The sequence below is a fragment of the Hylobates moloch genome, unplaced genomic scaffold (genome assembly GCF_009828535.3).
Source record: "Hylobates moloch isolate HMO894 unplaced genomic scaffold, HMol_V3 SCAFFOLD_24, whole genome shotgun sequence".
NCBI lineage: Eukaryota > Metazoa > Chordata > Mammalia > Primates > Hylobatidae > Hylobates > Hylobates moloch.
In genome coordinates this window covers 26,130,142-26,143,955 of record NW_026652299.1, presented here as the reverse complement: position 1 = coordinate 26,143,955, position 13,814 = coordinate 26,130,142, and the positions used below count along the sequence as shown (strand labels likewise).

The window sequence follows — 13,814 nt, the reverse complement described above, 5'->3', positions numbered from 1 at the left end:
AAGCCATGCTGGGGAGATGATCCCTTTCTGCCCTATACACCTGGAAACTGCATCAGGCTTCGACTTGCTGCTGTCACTGAAATCTCCCTGGAAGAGGAAGGCATGGGAAACTCCTGTTCTGGGGGCAAATTCGGTCTAGCTGGGCATTAAGAGCAGCTCGAGAGGGAGTAAGACGAGGAGCATCTCCACGTGTGCCCAGTGGTAAGGCTGAGGCTACACCAGGCATTTACTCTGTTCATCCTCATACCTTTGTGACATAGGCATCATCGTTCCTATGCCACAGGCATTTGGCCACTTGCTAAGAAGTGGCAGGGGCCCTTTGCCCTCTACCTCTGATGCCAGAAGATCCTTGGGCCCAGATGGGGCCCCCTCCACACACTCCTGTGTTCACCCGGTGCTCTTACTGGGACATCTCCGGGGCAGATTGACATATACAATGGAATAGAACATTTAAAATGTGGGAATGCCTTTGGTGTTTTTCTTTTCTTCCCTGTTGGTGACCTTGCCACTAGTCTGCCAGAGGCTCAAGCCTCCAGGAGGATCAGGGTTGTTACAAGACACAAAGAGAAAGTGAGCGCCTAGCCAGGCTAGGCTCTCCAGGTCCACAGCAAGAGGGGTTTGAAAGCCAGGCTTCCCCACAGGGGAAAAAGCTTTTTACGTCTGCACATTGCCCTTTCTATATCAAGTGCAATGCCTGCAGGTCTGAGCGTGAGGTTTACTTTAAGACCGTGTAGGGTAGAGGACACAGAATGTGACAAGAAGGTGAACTGGAACTGCATAAGACATCAGAAGGGAGATATGTGAGGCTGCACCCAAGGAGGGGATAAGAAACTTCCTAGATCCAAGGGAATGCTGACCCTGACTCCTCCCCTGCCCCCTGTGCTTCTGGTGCTAAAGACCCCAACTCTACAACATCAGGCTGCTACCCAGAGTAGATGGTGGTGGGAGGTTCAGGAAGTACCAGAGGGGCCTTGCCTAGCACCCCCAGGATCCTAGGCTCCCAACTGTGTGGAAGGCGGACCAGAGGTAGCTGAGAGTGGCTGGTGCCCTATAGTCAAAACTGCAGAGCAGCCAGCCATGTCAAGGGTCATTGGGGTCATAGCTAGACCTCTGGGTGGCAGCCCCAGAATAGGGGACCCAGCCACAAGGCCCAAAGCAATACCCCTGCATGGCTTAGGTGTAGTAAACAGACCTCAGGACCCCCCCACTCCCCGCCCCAACCCTGCCAGCCCCAGGACTGCAGGGTGTGTTGCAAGCAAGATGGCCCGACCCAACACCCCAGGGCCACCGGGCCCCTCCACTGCAGCCTGGCAAAGAGGGAGTTGGAGGAAGGGTGTCCTCCTGAGAGCAGAGACAGCCCTGCAGTGTCTCTGACCTTTGAAAAGTCAGGTACTTAGCTATAAGAGACAGAATGAACTTGAACTAGGATGTTTAACTCTCACTTGCCCAGCAGGATGAGGTCGGGTGGGGTGTTGTTTGCGTGGTGGTGGTGGTGGGGGGGGGCATTGTGTACATTTGGAGCCCCTGCCCCAGCTTGGGAGGGCCAAACAACATCCCTGAGCTCAGCAGCAGCTGGGCCTGAGTTTACTCCAAAGCTATATCCGAGGGGCAGGTTTGCTGAGCAAATGAAGAATGCAAACAGGATTGCAGGGGAATTGTTTAAAGGCTTTGGGCGAACAAACTTCCCTAGCCCCTAGGGCTCCCCTGGAAGCACCTATTGGCAGGCAAACAAAGGATGCACTAATTTATCCCTTCACTGAGGCCCCGCCCCTAGGGACACTCACCCCTCCCCCGAGCCCCCACCACGGTCACTCGTTATCCTTGATAAGGCTGCAGCGTGGAGAGTTCTGCCCTCTGTTGTCCCTCCATCCTCCTGCCACAGGGAGGGTGAATTAATGAGGTGTCCATGTGACCCGCCCTCTTCTTGTTTAATGTACGGCAGAGGTCAGAGTCACAAAACAGTGGCCCCGTGTCGTCCGGGCTTGTCCAGAGGGGGAATAAATGGCTGATCCGGGGTTTTATGTTTCTATTAATACCTACCCGAGCACAAACGCATTGTGACTCAGCTTCCTCATGCCCAGGTGCTCAGGCACCAGTCCCTCCTTCCCTCTGCCCATCTGGCCCCCAGGGGTAGCCCGCTGGGCTGGCAGTTGGAGTGCAGTTTCTGCCCCCCACCAACTGAGACATAACTTGGGCAGTGGTTCCCTAAACCAGCATTTTAATAAGCATTTCTGGTGATGTTTCTGCTGCATACAGGAGTTCAGGAACCAAGAGCACCGTCTGGTTCTGGACATCTACTTTTTTTGTTGATTGAGTGAAAATTGACTGAATAAATGGAAGAAGAAATGAGCCATCCTGCCGGTCTTGCCAAGTGGGGTCCTGAGTGCTCCACGCTGACCAGCTGCATGGCCTTGAACCAGGTCTCCACCTCCTTTCCTCACATGTGGAGTGGGTTTGGGGGAAGGTTTAATTAGATAATCCGCTTAAAAAGCGTGCAGAGTGCCCAACACAAGTGCTAGGGAGTGAGAGATACATAACTTTATGGAGGTGTAATTCACATACATTAAAATGCACCCATAACTTTATGGAGGTGTAATTCACATACATTAAAATGCACCCTTTGAAGTGTTCAACTCAATGATTGCAATATATTTTATGACATGCAATTGTATTAGACATAGTAGCACTTGTATTAATTTCCCTTAATGCCCAGGCTGTCCTGAGTGGGACCCACAGGGCCTTTTGCCTATCAAGGTTTGAACACTCTTCTTAACGGGAAAGCCACGGTGATCCCTGAGCCCTAGAACTCTCCTTCTAGCCAAGTGTCTCATCTGGGGACCTGGCTTCCTGCCCCTCCCTGTAGCGGTAGGACCACAGCAGATAAATCAAGCACACTGTGAGGCACTGTGGGTCACCACATGGGAACAAGTGTCTGCACCTATACCCTGAGTTCCTCAGAGGGATCTAGGGTTAAATGGGTAGTGGTAGGGACAGGAATGCTGGGCTCCCTTCACTGCCAGGTCTCCAGCCATCCTGCCCTCATCCTGACCCTGAGGAGAGAGCACAGAGGGTGTCTTGCCCCTTCACTGCTGCCCCTTCACGGGGCTTCTGGGCTACAGAGGCAGGTCGCCTGAGGACGTCCGGAGAGGAGGCGTGGAAGGGGGCATCAGGGTGTCAGGGCGTTTATTTATTTTTTTATTTTATTTTTTTTAATTTTTTTTTTTTAAACAGAGTTTCGCTCTTGATGCCCAGGCTGGAGTGCAATGGCCCAGTCTCTACTCACTGCAGCCTCCGTCTTCCGGGTTCAAGCAATTCTCATGCCTCAGCCTCCCGAGTAGCTGGGATTACAGGCACCCACCACCATGCCTGACTAATTTTTTGTATTTTTGGTAGAGACAGAGTTTGGCCATGCAGGCTGGTCTCAAACTCCTGACTTCAGGTGATCTGCCCGCCTCTGCCTCCCAAAGTGCTGGGATTACAGGTGTGAGTCACTGTGCCTGGCCCAGCCTGCTCCTCTGTACTGCACAGGTGCCAGAGGCACGGGACTCTCTGCATGTGTGCAGGAATGTGTGCATGTGTGCATGTGGCGTGTGTCTGTAGGACTCTGTGCAGCACATATGGGATGCATGCATGTGTGTATGTGTGCATGTGTCTCCATGGGCAAGAATACACATTTGCAAACACACTTGCATACATGAGTATGATTTCTGGTGTGCACACACACATATGCTTGAATGCTTGAGCCTATGCACATGAGTGTGCAAGGGTGCATGTGCAAGAGGATTCTGTCTATACAAACTCTTAGATGATGCCAGGTGAGTGACGACCTCAGCTGTCAGACCAATGTTTGGGAATGCAGATGGCGAAGGGAGCCCCGTTGTGTCAGTGGAGGAGACAGTTCCCGCCTGGAGGGCTGTCCTGTGCCCTCTGTTTTCCCACTCCTCAGAATGTTAATAAATCTGTTGAGTCCAGATCTGGCACCAAACTAAGTGCTTTGCTGCACCATCTCATCTAATAATCATAGCAGCAACCTGAGGATGCATTATTATCCCCATTTCACAGATGAAGTGTCTAAGGCCCACAGATTAACTTGAAGTAGCAGCAGAATCAGATCTGACTGGTTTCAGAGTCTTTGACTTGTGTTGCTTTGTGTTGTTTGGGTACAGTGATTGGAGATAGACACACAGAGACACACACACTGTACATTTAATAGTGCAGACCCAGCACCAGTCGGTTGCTCTTATCATCTGTGAGGACATCAAGAGTATAGCGTTTGCTGGGAAGGTCAGTGAAGGAGGAGCAGGGCCAGACTTGAGTGCAAATGCTTAACTTGGAAAACTGGCCTGAAAGGGTGGGCAGGTAATGGACATTAGGGCTCTGTGGGAACATCATGCTGAAGATACCCCGAAACCATAGTGAGCAGTCTCCCTCCATTCAGAAGCCAAGCCCAGCCCCTGCTTGGAGGGCCCCCAGTGTAGTCCTGAACCCTAGGTGAGGTTCCCCTTGCCTGCTCTCCACCAGCCTAGGAGAGACCCCGTGGTGCCCCATCATACTTCTGTCATCCAGGCCAGCAGCCTCAGGAAAGAGAAAGGGAGGGAGGGACTCTGCCTGGAGCCCCTTGGAAAATAAACAACTGTGCTTTGTGCTGTTGAACCAAAGAGACAGGTCAAGCCACTAAACCTCCCTTCTCTCCTGTTGGCCATAAAACTAATTAGCCCTGGAGATGGTAAAGGCTATAAACCAAGTACCAGGGCTCCTTCAGAGGGTTCTCGGGTCATCACAGTCATAAATCAGCGTGTGGTGAGGCCAGCACTTGAGTTTCTGTGCAGCACTGTCAGAATGGGCACGGGCAGGGGTCCTGGCTCAGGTGGGGGCTCTTTCCACACCAGCTTTTTGAAGACTCTCAATTCCCCAGCAAGAAGATGGCTTTGTGCCCACTTTAGATGAGAGGTGGTGCCTCACTTGGCAAAGTCAATGAGGGTTGGGCAGAGGGGCATAAGCCGCCTGTCTGAGTTCTGCTGCTGGGGGGCGGGTTGCCCTCCATCATCAGGAGGTCCTCGTGGAAGGCCTTAAAGGGTCCTTGCAGCCTTTGCAGCGCAGGGATGAGCCCTTGGCTCCTCCACCATCCCGCCTCATCCCTCCTCAGAAACACCTCAGGGCCACAGTTCTGAGTCACTTTGGCTGGGCAAAAGGTCCACACCCACATAAGGGGCTCAAATTGGGTCCAAGGACCTGGGACTCTGGCCTTGCTCTGCCACCAAGCAGCTGGTGGCCTTGGGTAATGCTGCTGGCCCTCCCTGGTACCTGGCCCTGGGTGCCTGGGCCACACACTCATTAGAACAGGTGAAATTGACCACCAGCTCTGCATTTCATGATTCACAGGGTCCAGCTCCAACTCTTGTCTTCACACCCTATAGACTTTGCCTTCAAGATTGACCAGTGATGGGAGAGGTGGTGACGCATCCCTAGTGGGAGGTCATGGTCCTAATGCTGGCCTGCCCTCCCCAGCAGGGCCAGCTGGGTCCTCTGGAACGCAGGCACTGAGACTGACTTAGGAACCTGAAAGATTTGTCGTAGGTATGCCTGTGAACTATGGGGAGTGGGATGGGCAGGAGGCACTGATACTGCAGTGTAGACACGCCAACCTCTTGGCCAGCTTTACAGGGAGATCCAGAGCAAGGATGGCCCCTCAGAAGAGTCCCAGGTGGGTAGGAGTAGCAGGACCTAGTGCCCTGCCCCACCCTGCTCAGTCCGTGGCCCAGTGCTACCCAGGATGCGGGGCCTTGGCTGGAAAGTGGAGGAGGGTCCTGAAAGTGCTACAGGGAGCCTGGTGGCTCCTGTGCTCCCCAGTGCTCGAAGGCAAGTTGTCTCTTAAAAGGAGATTAAAGAGGCACCTCTGAGGCTGCCATCCCAGCCGTGTGACCCTTGGCATGTGAGGAACAGCTCTGAGCTCAGCCTCGTCATTGGGTGAGGAACAGTGCCTCCCTCCTAGCACTGTCAGAGACAGCGTCAAGGAGGCCCTCACACAGGACCCACTGCATGGTGTGGATGAGGGGCGGCTGCTATTATTATGACCATGGTTTTTAACTTTATTGGTGTGTTTCCCCACTGGCTGTTGAGATTTAAGTCCTGGAGAGAACCTTTGTCTCCTGCCTTCTCTCACCTTGGGCAGTCAGCTCATCATCCCGGGCTCCCAACAGCCATTCCTGCTCTGTGGGTGGCTCCATGCCCTGTCTGTCTCCAGCCCCAGGAGCTGGTTTTGGCTGGCAGAAAATAATTCTGGATCTGTGGTGTTATGGGCTAAATTGTGACCTCCCTGTCCCCTGTTCGTAGGTTGCAGTTCTAAACCCCAGTAGCTCAGAATGTAACTGTATTAGGAGAGAGAGTCTTTCAAAAGGTCATTAAATTAAAATGAAGTCATTGGGGTGGGCTGTAATCCAATATGACTGATGTCCTTATAAGAAGAGGACATTTGGACACAGACACATACATAGGGATGACCACGCAAAGACACAGAGGGAAGGTGGCCCCTACTAACCAGGGAGAAGGCCTGGGACAGAGCCTTCCCTCATGATTCAGAAGCAACCAGCTTTGTAAATACCTCATCTAGGACTTCCAGCCTCCAGAACTGTACAACGATACATTTCTGCTGTTTAAGCTCCCAGTCTGTGGTACTTTGTTATGACAACCCTAGCCGACTAATACATGCGGTTTTAAAAAATTGCATCAGTTAGAGTACCTTCAACTGCAAATAACAAGACATCTGATTAAGAGTGGCTTAAGCCACAGAGACATTTAATGACCTCATGCAGCAAGAAGCGCAGAGATGAAGAATTCTACAATGATGAACGTAGAATTGTAGAATGTCAAGGGCCCTAGCTCTTCCCAACTCTGCACTGTTTCCTGAGTTGGGCTTTTGGTCTTTGGACAGCTTTAGATGGGTGGTCTGGGAGGGTCTCGCTGAGGAAATGACATTTGACTAAGACCTGTAGCTTGAGAAGATGCCAGCCCAGGCCAGGCACAGTGGCTCACATCTGTAATCCCAGTGCTTTGGGAGGCTGAGAGAGAGGGATTGCGTGAGGCCAGGAGTTCGAGAGAAGGTGCCAACCCTGAGCAGAGCCAGGAAATGACCAGCTTCCATTGCTGTGGAGCCAGGACCTGCAACCCCCTGGGGCTGGGGCTGGATAACAATTGGCCACTGACTTTGACTCCCAGGCCAAGGCCACCTGGTTCAGTGCCTGCCTTCAGGCAGAGCCAGGCGTCCATCCAGCATTGACAGCTCATTATATTTGACTATTTTTCATTTCTGGCAACATTAGTAGAAGGATATGCAAATAAGAAAATCAACTGAATTTGTTTCTCAGAACAAAGAACGACATTTAATCAGCACAATAAACACTTACATGCAGCCATTTGCTGTGTGTTGACAGTTAATAGAGAAATAATGGGTAGAAGGAAAAGCGTGAAAAGCAGAGAAATAGAAAAGAAGAGGAATAGGAGAGACCCTGGTTGTAATAGAATGAATAGAAGATCAAGGCGTTTGGAGACCTGAGGTTGTTCATTCATTCATTCATTCATTCAACAAATATTTATTGCGAACTTACCAGGTTCCAGGAATTTTTTTTTTTTTTTTTTGAGATGGAGTCTTTTTCTGTTGCCCAAGCTGGAGTGCAGGGGTGCAGCTGCACAATCTTGGCTCACTGCAACCTCTGCCTCCCAGGTTCAAGTGATTCTTTTGCCTCAGCCAGCTGAGCAACTGGGACTACAGGTGCCTGCCACCATGCCCGGCTAATTTTTGTATTTTTAGTAGAGACAGGGTTTCACCATGTTGGCCAGGCTGGTCTCAAACTCCTGACCTCAAGTGATCCGCTCACCTCGGCCTCCCAAAGTGCTAGGATTACAGGTGTGAGCCACCGCACCCGGCCCCAGATACAGTATAAGACGCTGAAAACAGATTGATTAAAGCAGATACTGCTCTTGCCTCCCTAGGACTTACATCGCCATGGGAGTTGGAAGACATTCATCAAGCAATCTCACAAATACATGCATTGTGACATGTACTGTATTGTGACAGATAACAATGCATAATACGAAGAGGGCATAGAGGGACCTAGGCCAGCCAGGAGGGGAAGAAAGGCTTCCCTAAGGAAGTGATGAGAACAGCAGGGAGAGCAAGAGTCAATGAGGCCAAGAGATTGGGGTTGAGGGTAGGTGTGTCCAACACAGGGAGCAACCTTCGCAAAGGCCCTGAGGGAGGAAGAAGCGTGGTGCCTGCGGTCCCTGAAAGCAGGCCAGTGGGAGAGAACACAGCAGTGGGGCAAGTGAGAGGAGGGGATACAGAGAGGTGGTGGGGCCAGAATGCTCAGGGTCTACCGAGCTGTGGTGTGGAGCAAGGGTCTCTGTGCAAGTATAGTATTAGGATTTATGTTTTAAGATTATTCCAGCTTCTGGGTAGGGAATGGATGGTGAGGGCAAGATGGGGCAGTAGGGCTGATGGGGAGGCCTTTGAGCCTGTCGAGGCAAGAGACAATGGTGGCTTGGACTAGAGCAGATATCTCGGCCTCGGCACTGCTGACATGGGGTGCTGGACACTTCTTTGTTATGGGGGGCTGCCCTGTGCATTGCAGGATGTTTAACAGCAGCCCTGGCCCCTACCCACTAGATACCAGTATAATCCCCCCAAATTGTGACAACTGAAAATGTCTCCAGACATTACTGGAAGTCCTCTTGTGGACAGCATTGACCCCTGTTAGAACCCTGGACCAGGAGGAGGGTGGTGAAATGGAGAGAAGTGGATGGCTGGAGAGAAGAAAGTTAAGGGGGGAGTGAACAGGAATTGGCCATTGAATGTGTGGGAGTGGGAGAGAAGGTGCAGAGGGTGACTCTGTGCCACAGGATGGATGGGGGTGCCCCTCGCTGCCATGGAGAATGGCAGAAGTCAGTCCAGGCTGGAGTGAGCATATCTGTGCTGGCCATATCTGTGCTCTGCCATGAACTAGCAACATCTCAGGCACGTTATTTTCTCCTACTTGGTCTCGATTTTCTCACCCTCAAAAGACAATATTTGTGCTTGATCTAGAAAAGCAGATATGCAAAGGGGCCACTCTCCTTCCTGCACCTGAGGCAGACACAGCTAATCAATCACCGCTCTCTGAGCCTGGAGTCTTCTCCCCACAGTGCTTCAGGACAGCTGGCAGTGGAGGCAGGGTGTCAGAGAGAAAACCCATTTGCCATCCCTGAACTTGAAATTCATTTCAAGCCCTTCCAACTTACCACAACGTTGACATTTTCTTGATGACAATCAAAGTATGCTTGATAAATTCTGAGCAACAGTGTGCAGACCAGGAGCCTCCCCAGCCATCGGGCCAGTCCCATTCCTGCCATGTCATCCACCCCAAGGAGAGCGCTTCCTGCGTGCCTGTTGTTGCAAATACATAACAGGGCTTTGGAAGTCTCCAGCGACAGACTCCTAGAGGCCTCGGGGCTGTCCCATCCTCAGGGTCCTTGCTGCTGTCTCCCCCTCTTGCTTGATGTGTCTCTGAGATTGACTGTCTGCCTCAGTCTCTAGTTGACTGAATCCCCCTTCACCTCATCCATGCATTCTCTGTCACTGTCCCCAGGCAGCTCATAACAGAGTGGAAGTAGATATTTTATTGCTTTTTCACTTTTTTTCAAAAGCACTTTATGCTTCCTGTTAATGCCTTAAAAAGCAGATGCATGAAATGTGAATTTTTAAATATTTGTCTTCCTTCCAATTCCAATGATGTAGCGAATCCACCATTCGAATAACCTTATACTGCTGTGTTGGGTTAAATTGTGTCTCCCAAAGATATGTAGGGTCTTTGCAAAAGTAACCAAATTAATATGAGTTCACACTGGATGTGAGTGGGTTCTAATCCAATGATCGATGTCCTTGTAAGATGAGAGAAATTTGGACACAAACACACGAGGTGAACACTCTGTGACAACAGAGGCAGAGGTTGGAGTGGTGAGTCTGCAAGCCAAGGACCCCAGGGACTGCCCGCAGCCATCAGAAGCCAGGAGAGAGGCATGGAACAGATTCGTCTTCATAAGCCCCAGAAGTATAATAACAGTGATGTAATAATATTATTATATTATTATAGTAATCATATAATAATATGATAATCATATAATGATAATATGATGATTATTGCTGTTTTACAGCATTATTAACCTTGCTGACACCTTGACTGCAGACTTCCAGCCCCCCAGAGTCTATGAAAGAATACATTTCTGTTGTTCTAATTCACTTAGTTGGTGATAATTTGTTACAGTAGCTCTGAGAAATGAAGACAACATCCAGCCCCAATTCCCTGGAAATTAGGCTGCCATTTATGTTTGTGGTGTGCGTGGATTTCTTCCTCTCCAATTCGTGACTCACAATGGAGAAGCAGGTTTCCCTACCACTCACCTCCTTGCCCCTGGGCCACCTGCGTTGGAGACTCACAGGCTCTGAACTAGGACCATGCCTCCCAGAGCTTGGTCCCTGTGCCAGCCAGTCTCCAGGATGGCCTGCAATGACCCCTGCCTCCTGGAATGCATGCACATGTGCAGGGTCCAGCCTCATACCTGCCTGTCCCACCTCACTCGCCCCACCCAAATCCCAGCCGTGCTGGGTCCTGTCTTTATTTAAAAGATTGGTATTTTGTCACCATGGATGTTGTCACATTCATTTTTATTTTTCAAAATATTACTTGTTTTCACCACGGAGGTTTTTGTTACCCCTTTAAATTTTGCACCCAAGCAAGTGCCTCACTTAGTTCTGGCCCTGGTCCCCTCTCACATTGCAACAGGGCTGACCTAGCTGACAAATGGAATAATAATTGTGACTTATGAGGCTGGGTCACAAAAGCCATTTCAGCTTTCTCCTTGGTCTCTTGCCTCGTTCACTCCAGCAGAAGATGGTTGCCTGTCAGTGAGGACACTGAGCGTAGCCCTGTGGAGAGGCTGACAGGATAAGGAACTGAGGCCTCCCGCCAACTGCCAGCACCAGTGTGCCAGGCCTGCGAGTGAGCACATCTCACAGCCCCAGGAAGCCCCGTCAACAGGTGAATGTAACTCTGAGACACCCCTAGCCAGAACCACTATCCAGATTGTTCCCCAAATCCTGATCCACAGAAACTAAAAGAGATAATAAATGATCATCATCACTTTAAGCTACTAAGTTTTGGAGTGGCTTGTTTTACAGCATTATTAGTTAATACAATTCCCTTCTTCAGTGTCTATGATATCCTTCCCCTACTCCCCCTGGCTAGCTCCTATTGGCTCTTTGGATTGTCTCATTTCATGGAGCACCTCTTCCAGGAAGCCTTCCTGAATGCCCCCAGCTGTGTTAAGTGTCCTTTACACTTTACTCTCCAGCTGCACAGAACTACCTTTTGTTCCTAGGCTGGACCTTGCTCTCTTTCATTTCTGAGTCTCTGTACCCACCGCTCTCTTTCCCTGGAATGTTGCCTCTCTTTGCCTCTCATTCTGTCAGATTCAGCTCAGGCATCACCTCCTCCAGGGAGGAGTCCTCTGATTCCCTGGCTGGGTTGGGCATCCTCCTGTGTGCCTCTTTAGCACCTTGTGCAAACTTTTATCAGGTTACATTATGGTTGCATGACACTGCTTTCCTGCAGGGCTGCGTGTTCCTGGAGGATGGGAACTGTGTCTTATCATTCTGCTGCCCACCATATGATAGTGAATGAAAGATAGGATGTGCTGGGGACTCATATGAGAAGAGGAGGTTGAGATCTCTGCAGCAGACATTCCCAAACCTGGCGGAGCATCAGAACCAGGTGCTGAACTTTTAGAAAGTAGAGATCATGGTCTGGGAGACAGACATCTGGCTCCAAGGATAGACACCACATCCACAAACCTAAATTCAAGCTAAGTTTGGCACCTTGAAAGAGAGGACAGCCACAACAGGATGACAAAGTGGGAGCGCAAACACAGCACCCAGAGGGGCCAGAGGGTGATGTAATTTACTGATGCTGGATGAATGAACCAGATGGGGGCTGTGCCAGACTAGAGAAAAAAGCCCCTGCCAACTCCCAGCTCACAGGTCACCTCTTCAAGAAGGTGTTCACAGACCCCAGACTCCATCAGGTCTCTCTGTTAGGGGCTCACTTAACACCAAGCCCCTCTCCCTTGAAGCACTTCTTGTCACTGTAATTAACTAATTTCTTTCTTTTTTCTTTTTTAGAAATAGGGTCTCATAGGACAATGGCTCAGTACAACCTCAAACTTCTTGGCTTAAGCGACCCTCTCACCTCAGCCCCCCTAGTAGCTGGGACTACGGGCACACCACCATGTCTAGCTGGGACTACAAGCACACCACCATGCCTGGCTAATTAATTTTTTTTTTTTTTTTTTTTAGAGATAGGGTCTTGCTCTGTTGCCCAGGCTGATCTCAAACTCCCAGGCTCAAGCAATCCTCCTGCCTCAGCCTTCCAAAGTGTTGGGATTACAGGCGTGAGTCACTGCACCTGGCCTTGTAATGATCTAATTTCTTGTATGGTTTATTTATCAGGGTCTGCCTTCCTAACAGGCTGTAGGTTCCTCAAGGGTTGGGACCGTGCCTGTGTTCCGGGCACCTGCCCATGCCTGGCAATTTGAAGAAGCTCAACTGCTGCATGTTGAAGGACTGAATAATTGCATGAGCAACCATCGATAATTGCATGCTACAACCATCGAACTTGCAGGGTTCTTCCATGGAATAAGTGAGGTAATTATGTGTGGAAATGAATGAATGTTGTACTTGTTATAAAATAAGATCATGGGCTGGAGAAATAATCCAGCGAATGAGTGAACCATTCAATGGCATCAGCTGCCCGAGTGGGCGGAGCTTAGGTTCTTTCCACAAGAGAAGTTCCCTAGGAGTTTCCGTCGGTAGCTCCCGAGCACACCAGAGGTCTGGCCTGTGGATGAGATTGTTCCTTATTTCCCCAGCTTCAGCACCACAGAAGAGACCACAGCCTGCCTTACCAGCTCCTCTAGCACCGACCACGTGCCAATTCATGTCCTGAATGCTCACTTCACTTCTTCACCTTGCTTCACTTCACTTACAGCACGGGAACAGAAAAGCCTAGAGAGGATGGGTTACCTGTCCGGGTGCCTCCCACTGCAGAGTGGGCGTGTCTTAGGAGCTTCTCTTCTCCTCCAGCCCGGTGCGGCCTCGTGTCATCCATACGACCCACCAGCAGAGGGCAGGGCCCGCGAGTGGGGCCAGCCTCCTGGTGACTCTCGCCTCCTCTCTTCCAGCGGACGCTACCAGAGGGCGAAGGTCTGACTCTGGCCAACGGCCCAGAATTTCTGGCCCAGTTTTGCCTGAGGAAGCCAATTGTGCAGGAGGTCAGGATCCCGGTAGGGTGAGAGTGGGAAAGTTAACATTCCCAAGAGACTCCAAGCAACAGGATTTCCTGACCTGGGACTATCACCTTTCTCACATTACATGGCCAGATTTACTTCCTGCTATTATTAAAAGTATGAAAAAGATGAAGATATTTGTTTAATGGAAACAAGGGCAAGAGTTTGCCTAACTCTGGACTTTGAGGAGGCCGTAGGATCATGGCGCTAACGGCAGTTGGAGGGCTGGGAGGGGACTCTAGCCCTGGCTTTACCTGCCTTTGTCATCAGCTGGAGCAAGCAACTCTACAACCTCGGAGCCTTAGTTTCCTTTTATGTAAATGGCAGGGAGGGTGGGTGGTAAGTGCAATGCTGAATCAGAACTCATAGAGCTGCTGGGTGGACATGTGAGCTAAAAGAGGGGACAGGTTTTGCAACCTGAAGGATGCCATTTGCGTTTTCCT

The 13,814-nt window shown here is 50.5% G+C and overlaps 1 long non-coding RNA gene across 2 annotated transcripts; it reads left to right on the top strand.

Annotated features, from left to right (window-relative positions):
• The first annotated feature begins 8,138 nt into the window (after positions 1-8,138).
• Positions 8,139-13,500, top strand: LOC131382446 (uncharacterized). Of its 2 annotated transcripts, none has more exons than XR_009211946.1 (5): positions 8,139-8,207; positions 10,920-11,069; positions 11,643-11,801; positions 12,536-12,730; positions 12,955-13,500. It is a non-coding gene; the product is annotated as an uncharacterized LOC131382446 (long non-coding RNA). The 2 variants fall into 2 exon arrangements; XR_009211947.1 differs by having other exon boundaries at positions 8,142-8,207; positions 10,917-11,069.
• The last annotated feature ends 314 nt before the right edge of the window (positions 13,501-13,814 follow it).